Raw genomic sequence first — 9277 nt, forward strand, 5'->3', positions numbered from 1 at the left:
GTCTTAGCCTCTCGTTCGCCTCGGTCCTGGCACTGGTTATCAGACATGCACCCGGCTGATGGCTGGATCCGCCCCAGTCCCGTCAGGCTAGTGGCGGCGGCGGTGGCTGTGGCTGTGGCCGTGGCAACACCGCCCAGCCCGGCGGTGGAGGGAGTAGTAGTAGTCTAGGCAGGACGGCAGCCCGGGCGCCCGTCCATCCGTTTGAAGGGCTGGGGATAGACACCAAAGGCCTCTGGCCTGGCCTGTGGGGCCCATAGGAGCCAAGCCCCACAGACCCGAGGGTTCAGAGGCCCCCCTGACACCTGGAGCAAGGGAGCTTGCGGGTGGACTCCCCAACACCTCCCTGAACCCCAGAACCTCGACTAGTTGCCCCTGGCCCTTCGCACCCCCTGGCAGAGCATCCCTCGGCCCCGCCCCAGTCCTGCCCTCCTGCCCCCTACACACCCCGGGCACAGAAAGGGACAGGAGTGTTGGGGCAGAGAAGAGGCTGAGGACCCTGGGCGCTGCTGGAAGGAGGACAATGAGCTGGGAGCAGGGTGTTGCTCAGCTGCATCCTGCGGGCTCCTGGGAGGCTGGAGGGGAAAGGCCGGCCCCTTGCAAAATGTAGCACATGTCTGGGTGTTGCAAAGTCTGTGCGCAGGCACAGCCCTAGGAATCCAGTGACCCCTCCCCACCCATTCTCCTGATGAGGACGCCATCGCAGGAGGGCAGCTTGCCTTGGGCCACCAGACCTGAGAGGTGGAGGTCCCGTAGCCCTCACTCTCCTCCTCAGAGGGCAGAAGGGCTCCCAGGGCAGGGACCCCGGCACCCCTAGGGTAGGGGAATGAGTGTAGAGCCCAAGGCAGGGCCCAGCTCCCCTGCCCACCACACCTTCCCCAGGCCCAGGGAACCTCTCAGATCCCCCCAGTCCTGGCTGCCCAGCCCAGAGAGTGCCCTGGCTGGCGGTGAGGTGATGGGTGCCAGAAACTCCCCTGGGTCTCTGCTGGGTCAGCCTCGGCCAACCCTGTCCCCACGGCGCACGTGTCCGGTCCTGGCCGGTGGCGGCGGCGGTGGCTGTGGGTGTGAGAACGGGTGCCGGGGAAACGGGAGGGCGTGGGTGTGTGCGGTGTGAGCGCACAGAGTGCACACGTGTGCGTGTAGCCTTGTGTGTCGAGTGACTGCGTCAAGGCCTCAGCAACTCCTCCCTGCTCCAGGGCTCCTGCCGGGCAGCTGCCGGAGGGCGCCAGACCTGCTTCTCACCACCCCCTCAGGGAATCCGCCAGGAGGCACCTGCAGGTTGGTTCAGGCCCCAGGCAGCACAACAGCGGAGAGGAGCCCAGCCTCACCCAGGGCTCCCTCATCGCCCGGCCGGCTGTGGAGGCCCAGGACCTGCAATAACCTCAACACGGTGAGGCTGCCCCCTCTGCCTGGCAGTGCACCATTCACCACCATGCGCCCCACCTGCCAGGTCCCTTCTGGCCATTTGAGGGGGCTCTGTAATGGGCCAGGCTGACCAGAGGAGCCCCGACCACCCTCTGGCCTGGAGCCCCCCTCCATTCACCCCTTATTCCCACCACACAAAAGGGCTATAGGTCCCCCTGCCCTGCCTGGGTCCAGTTTACAAACAGGTTGCCCCAGGGCCTGGCCCCCACCCCTCGGTGTGCGCCCTCAAGACCCACCTCGCCAGCAGGCAGCGGGGCCTCCACACGCCAGGTAAGTAGCAAACCCCTTCTTTCACCAAGGGCCAAGGCCCGCCACTGCCCCGGACCCCGGACCCCGGAGCCCACCACCGGCACCTCTCCTTTTGCCTTAGGCCTTTCGACATCCTGTCTCCTGCAATAACACGGAAGCGAGATTCCAAGTAGATGTCCCTCGCTCGCGTGCTCTCCCTCTCTCTGTTGAGATCCTCGTCTTAGTAGCTAGGATGTTAGCGCCGGGAAGGGACGGTAGTTGTGTAGCCCGGCATCTTCAGGGCACAGCTGGGGCAGGGACGCTGACTCAGCAGGGCTGGAGCCAGGGCTGCTCCGCTGTGGCCGCTGCTGCCCCGGCTGCGCTGCGGGTTGGTTGGGACCCTTTGCCCCTTAGGAGAGGTGTTGGTCACAGATGTTTACCTCAGTTTATGTCACTGTCGAAGAAACAAAAAATAAATAGCAAAAAGTAACACCGTAGACATGAAGACTTAGAAAACAAAACAAAAAAAAACTTTAAAGAAATCCTCCCCTTGCTGTTCCTCTGTGAGGTGTGTGTGCGCGCGCCACGTCTCTGTCCCACCCTGGGCAGGCCCCCTGTCCTTTGGTGCTTCCCAGAGGCCCCTCTGAGCTGGCCTGTAGGGTGTGGGGAGCCCCCTGGGCAGGAGGCAGGGCCACAAGTTAGCTAGCGGGTCTGCCAGGCCCCTGAGCAGAGCCTCAAGGCCACCGATGCTCCCTGAGCCCCTCGCTGTGGCCGATGGGACAGTTGTGGTGGCATCGTAGCCAGGCTCAGGGCCTGGGTGGGACCCCCCAGCCCCACATATATTGACCCCCCCCCCCTTGTGTTTGTAAATACTCTGGCATCCTTTGGCCCTGAGGAGGTTTTTAAATGTGTTATTCTCTATCATGACAATTGCTATAAAATAAAAAATTTAGAAAAATTACCACTGGGTGGCTGTCTTGTCTCAGGTACAGGGCAGTGGGGTCCACAGAATTTCTCCGGAAACGGAAAATTTGACAAGTGTCTGCAGTCGGGCAGCTACTCCAGGCCTCCTGCGACTTCAGACCTAGAGGAGACCCAGGCAGGGCCTGAGGGTGAAGCGAGCAAGGACCCTGGGTCTGGGGGAGGGTGGGGAGGGGCCCCTGCCTGGCGGGGCGCCTCACCCTGCTCCCTCCGGAGCTCTGCAGGCTCTCGGCAGCCAGCGTGAGTCTGTCCACAGATTAGACGGTCACTCTGTTTGAAACCCTCCAGTGCTCCAAGGTCCCAGCCTCACCCCTACTCCTCTCCCCTGTGCTGCCTCCCACCTCACTGCTCTCACTCAGGGCCTGGACCCTTGTCTTGGACTCTCCCCAACCTCCCGAAACGCCTCCCTCCAGGTCCCGCTCACAGGTGAACTCCTGGGTGCTCCCCAGGGTACAGGCGCTGTGTTAGGCGCTGAGCACTCAATACCCTGTGTCTGTCTCCGCCCCTCCCCACCAGATGGAAGTTCCCTAGGAACAGTCAGTGCTGCCCTGGCTGTGTGGCTCCGTTGTTTGGGCGTCATCCCAGGCACTGAGAGGTTGCAGGTTCGATTCCTGGTCAGGGCACATGCCCAGTGGAGGTGGTGGGGGCGGGGGGTGCAGGGGGGCAGCTGGTCCATGTTTCACTCTCTGGGCATTGATATTTCTCTTTCTCCCTCTCCCTCTCTCTCTCTAAAAAGAAATAAAACCATTAAAAAAAGGACAGTCAGTATTTGGCACATTGTTACTCCCCTCCCTGGCACATGACAGCCCCCCCCCCAACAATTTGTCAAATGAGTGAGTGAATGCCCAATGCTATTAGGGGCCCAGGGTACAGCAATAAACAAGACAAAGGATCTGTCCCCTGCAACTTATTTTCTAAAGAGGAAAATAGACATTAAATAGGTTACACAGGGGCAGCCCCAGCACGGCCCCGCCCGCCGGCCGCCCTGTGCACCCTGAACTGCACTTGTTCTCTGCACAGCCACCTGCTGCTCTCCTGCGCCCCCGCCACGCCCCGACATGGCTGGCAAAGCCCACGGCTGAGTGCTGAGGAGAGGGACCAGCTGCTGCCAAACCTGAGGGCGGTGGGGGGGGGGGGGTGGAACGAGCGGGAAGGCCGAGATGCATCTTCAAGCAGGTCCATTTCCAAGACTTCAGCCGGGCTCTTGGCTTCATGACAAGAGTGGCCCTGCAGCTGAGAAGCTGGACCGGCGTCCTGAAAGGTTTAACGTGTACAAGGCCCACATCACCCTGAGCACCGTGCGTGTGCAGGCCTGTCGGACGGACGGGACATAAACCTGGCCAGCTTCATCCAACAAGCAGCATGACCATGACCTCTTGAATTCTTCAGGGAAAGGGGTCACTGAACTGGAAATCTAGAGAGAAAACAGGGGAACCCCCCCCCCGGCCAAATGCTGCTGCAGTCAAAATTGCCATGTCCACCTTGCGGCCTCCATTTAGGGGTGAGTCCTTGCTGTGGAAAGAGATGCCAGCATCTCTGCCAACACCAGGAACTTAGACCGTTTCCCCCCACACGATGCCCTTCATCTTGGGGCCCTATTAAAGGCACCCTCGTTTGAGTAAGATCTTCCCATTCCTTACAGCTTCCAAGCAACAGTAATGACTTCCTTTCCAGGCCGTATTTTGCTCCCTTTCTAATTCATTACCCCAGAAACTGTGGTAGAAGCTGGGTCTAAGACAGAATCTTAGAAACCAGAACCCTAATGGCAATCCCCTCCTATGTGATAGAAACACATGCTTTTTATGCCTCAAATAAAACTTGTTTCACTTGGGGGGAAAAATAAGTTACATAATTATCTGTGAAATAGGAGTTGGGGGTAAGAAAGGGGGTGAGAGGGGAGATGAGGAAAAAAATCCACTCAGACCAGATCAGAAGGTGAAGTACTCCTACCCAAGAATTTGATCTAAATCCTGTTATTTCAAAACAACTGCCAATTGTCTGCAATAAGGGTGGGTGCCTGGAGGCAATAATCCCTTCACTTAACAAAAATACGTGGGCCCTGGCCCAGTAGCTCCGTTAGAGCATCATCCTGATGCGCCAAGGTTATGGGTTCCACCCCCTGGTCAGGGCACATACATCAACCAATCTCCCTGGCCAGTGTTGCTCAGTGGATAGAGCATCAGCCCATGCACAAAAGGGTCAAGAGTTTGATTGTGGGTCAGGTCAAGGGCACGTACTGGGTTGCAGGTCGATCCCAGCCCCAGGTGGGACCTGCGGGTGGCAACCATTGATGTGTCTCTCACATCAGTGTTTCTCTCTCTCTCCACCTCCCTTCCTTCCACACTCTCAAAAAATCAATAGAAAAAATATCCTTGGGTGAGGATTTAAAAAAGAGAAACAATCAACCAATGAATGAATAAGTGGAACAACAAATCAATGTTTCTCTCTCTCTCTAAAATCAATAAAAAATTTTTTATTTTAAGATATATATATTTTTAAGACAGAATACTTGGACTGTTAAGAGGTGGAGGGGAAATCTACAAATGCTAACAATATCACTGCTTCCCTTGCTTGATGTACAAATATCACCTCTTTCTTTCTAACTCCCACTGAGTCGGAGAAGGCCGGCCCTTACCACTAGGGGGCCTCAGTTTTCTGTGCTGCTGCTTCTGCTCGACACTCAGCATCACCGCTGACCTCAGGCATCCCCTGGGGCCGCGATTTTCAACCTTTTTCATCTCATAGCGCACAGAAACGAATTACTAGAATTTTGCTGATCTGAAAAAAAAATAGGTATAATTTGGATTCATTCACACCAGATGGCTATGTGTTGGCTGTCGTCATTTGTCTATGTGACACTCTAAGGGAAAAGAGGGAAGGGCCCCTGACTAAGGAGTCAGGTATTGCGTGTCTTAAGAGTTCTTGCGGCCACCGGTTGAAAAACCGCTACCCTGGAGTGTTATAGCCACCCTCCTGCTGGGCCCAAGGGGCTTCATCTGAAGGGTTCCCAGCCTCACCTACACACTGTGTCAGAACCAGGCCAGCCCCGTAGGCCCTTAGGTCTTTCCATTTTGCCTGGGTCACCGCCCCTTGACCAGGAACGCTCCCCCCTGGGGGCACTTAGGTTCCTATAACATTGAACTTCAGAAGGAAAGGGCTTGTATTCTTGATTACTTTTCCCCCCAAGAAGCATCTTGAGCCCAACTCCTCACCGGTGGCAGCTAAGCCTCAAGGGTCCCAGTGTGCCCGCCACACAGGGCGATGCATGCTACTCACTCACATCGCTGAGGGCGCGAGTCCCCAAACGGCATCTCTCTCACAAACGTGCAAAGCCCCACCCGCCCAGCTAGTGCCTGGTTCCGGGTGGAAATGTGGGCGTGAGGCGAGTAATTTAGAGGTATTTACTGGCAGCCGAGGGGATGAGAATGTTCGTCACCCGGGCTTGGGTTACTGAACTTCGGGGCAGTGGGGGAGGTCAGGGGCTCTGTTTGGGGACAGAGAAGGGCAGCTTTCAGGGGAGTTGGGCTGTGTCATTCACACACTGTGCTGTACACTTGAAATTTGCTCAGAGTATATGTATATCTTGTGTTCTCACCACAAAAAAATGAGGTGATGGATATATTTATTAGCTTGATTGTGCTGATCATTTCACAATATACACGAATGTCAAAGCGTCCATTTGTATACCTTACATGGGTACAATCTTTATTTGTCCATTTTACCTCAGTCACGCCAAGAAGAAAAGGAACTAGTAGGCTGGGCACGGCCTGACTCTGGAGGCAGTGAGCCCAGCGTGGGAGCCCTCGGAGTTCAGGGTGGGGCCTGGTGTCCTCAGGAAGTGGCAAGGGGCTCCCTCCAGTCCTTCTATTTCAATGTTAAAGGAAAACGGAGGGTGGCTGCATAAGGTGGAGGATTGGGGCTATTTAATTAAGGTTATGATAAGGACCATGGGATGCCAAGAATAATAGAAGATGTAGATAAGGACATCAGTGTTTGCCTGCTCAGCCCCAATTCCCCCCCTCTTTGGGTGACGGCACCCCACATTTCCCTTCCATGATTTTTAAAAAAAAATTTTTTTTATTGATTTCAGAGAGGAAGGGAGAAGGAGAGAGAGATAGAAACATCAATGATGAGAGAGAATCATTGATCGGCTGCCTCATTCACGCCCCACACTGGGGATGGAGCCCACAACCTGGGCATGTGCCTTGACCTGGAATCGAACCGTGACCTCCTGGTTCATAGGTTGACGCTCAACCACTGAGCCACACCAGTCAGGCCCTTCCATGTTTTTGATCCATGTGGTTCAAGTGGGGCTGGCTCTGCCTCTTGGCTCCAAGGAGTGACCACGTGACCCAGGTCTGGCCAACCAGCCTCCTGCACCCTCTGAGCCTTGGACATTGGCTCAGGCATGGACATGCAACCTGGGTTAGGCAGCTCCTACACCTGTCCAGGAAGAAAGTGTTCTCTTTTCATGAGAGTTGCTAAGCTTGTGGGACGGCAGCCAGGACCTGCTGGTAGCCATCTGTGCCACCACTGGGGGAGATTCCAGCCAAGCACGCAACCCACAGAGTGAATGAACCAGGACCCAGAGCTGAGGAAAGATGGATGCTGATCACATTATTTGAGCACAAGGATCCATGACTGAAATTAGATCTAAATGGGTTTTGCAGTTACATGAGTTGATATATTCTCACAAATCCATTTGCCCAGCCAGTGTGGTTCAGTGATTAAGCGTCGACCCATGAACCAAGAGGTCCCTGGTTCAATTCCTGGTCAGGACACATGCCCAGGTTGCAGGCTTTACGCCCAGCAGGGGGCGTGCGGGAGGTAGCTGATTGACATATCTCATTGATGTTTCTAGCGCTCTATCCCTCTCCCTTCCTCTTTCTCTAAAACCAATAAAAACATATTTTTTTAAAAAATCCATTTGAGCCCTAGCTGATTTGGCTCAGTGGATAGAGCGTCGGCCTGTGGACTGAAAGGTCCTGGGTTCGATTCCAGTCAAGGGCACATGCCCGGGTTGTGGGCTCGATCCCCAGTAGGGGGCGTGCAGGAGGCAGCCGATCAATGATTCTCTCATCATTGATGTTTCTCTCTCTTCCTCTCCCTTCCTCTCTGAAATCAATAAAAATACCTTTAAAATTAAAAAACAACAACCTTGAGCCCCCCCCCAGTAGGCGTGGCACTCAGACTAGCTGAGTTGCCCACTTGTGCTTTATGCCAAGTGTATTCTTTTTTATTATTTTTATTTTTAAAAAAGTATTTCATTAACTTTAGAGAAGAGGGAGAGAGAGAGAGAGAGAGAGAGAGAGAGAGGTTGATGTCTCCACACACACCTCAACTGGGGATCGAAGCAGCAACCCCAGTATGTGCCCTGACCTGGAATCAAATCCAACACCTTTTGGTGCACAGGACAACACTCCAACCCAGCCACACCGTCCAGGGCCCAAATGCATTCTTAATAAGGCTACTTGCTTTGCCTCATTTTGTTTTAATATATGTTTTTATTGATTTCAGAGAGGAAGGGAGGAGATAGAAACATCAATGATGAGAGAGAATCATGGATCGGCTGCCTCCTGCACGCCCCCTACTGGGGATCGAGCCCGTAACCCAGATGTGTGCCCTGACTGGAAATTAAACCGTGACCTCCTGGTTTATAGGTTGACGCTCAACCAGTGAGCCACACTGGCTGGGCACTTGCTTTGCTTCTTTAATAAATTTGCTCGCTCTGCTTCAACACTGCTGTCACGGATCTGAAATTTCCTGGAGCTGACAAGAGCTGAGGAGGGGAGAACCACCTCCAACACGGGCAGCTCTCTGGTAACATTCATCAGGGCCCATTGGACCCCCAAAACAGGAAACCCAATGCAGCCTTGGCCAGGAGTTCAGTTGCCAAGGTTGTGGGTTCAGTCCCCAGTCAGGGCACATACAAGAATCAACCAATTAATGAATAAGTGGAACAACAAATCAATAACCCTCTGCTACGTTATTTGGCAGCGCCCTCCCACGGTGGGCAGGATGGCCTGCCCCTTCTGGTGAATCTGGGCTCAAACATGTAACTTGCTGCAGCGGGTGGGGTGTTAGCAGACGCGATGCAATCAAAGGTTTGACATGGGGCTCTCGGTGGTGCTTGCTGTCTCTGACCTTCTGCCACTGCCCTGAGACCGCCTGCTTGCTTCTTCCTCCAGCGGGAGAAGACTGCCTCTGTACTTCCCCATTTTCCTTTTTTCCTTATCCATATCCGTATGTACTTTAAAACTGGTGAGTATTGCAGTAGACACCTTTTTAAAGAATGGCCTCCCCTTCCACTGCCAGGGAGAGGGACCTACTGCCCTGCTCATGCCATAGCTGGCCGCTGTAGGGGTGTCCCGGGCGGTCCCAAGTTGGGCTGGTTAGAGCCTCTCTTTTAGAGATTTATCATTGAGGCTGAGAAGCCAGTCGATATCTGCTTAAATTAAAAATATGAGAGCCTGCCGGTTTCTCAGCGGTTAGAGCGTCGGTCCGTGGACTAAAGGGTCACGGGTTTGGTTCAGGTCAAGGGCGTATCTTCAGTTGCAGGCTGGATCCAGTGTGTGCAGGAGACAGCCAATTGATGTGTCTCTCTCACATCAATGTTTCTCTCTGTCTCTCCCACTCCCTTCCTCTC

The 9277-nt window shown here is 54.6% G+C and overlaps 1 pseudogene; it reads left to right on the forward strand.

The window, feature by feature from the left end:
- The first annotated feature begins 3689 nt into the window (after window positions 1-3689).
- On the forward strand, window positions 3690-3997 carry LOC102437856 (annotated as a pseudogene).
- Window positions 3998-9277: the final 5280 nt, after the last annotated feature.

This window comes from Myotis lucifugus, unplaced genomic scaffold, assembly GCF_000147115.1.
Source record: "Myotis lucifugus unplaced genomic scaffold, Myoluc2.0 scaffold_678, whole genome shotgun sequence".
Lineage (NCBI taxonomy): Eukaryota > Metazoa > Chordata > Mammalia > Chiroptera > Vespertilionidae > Myotis > Myotis lucifugus.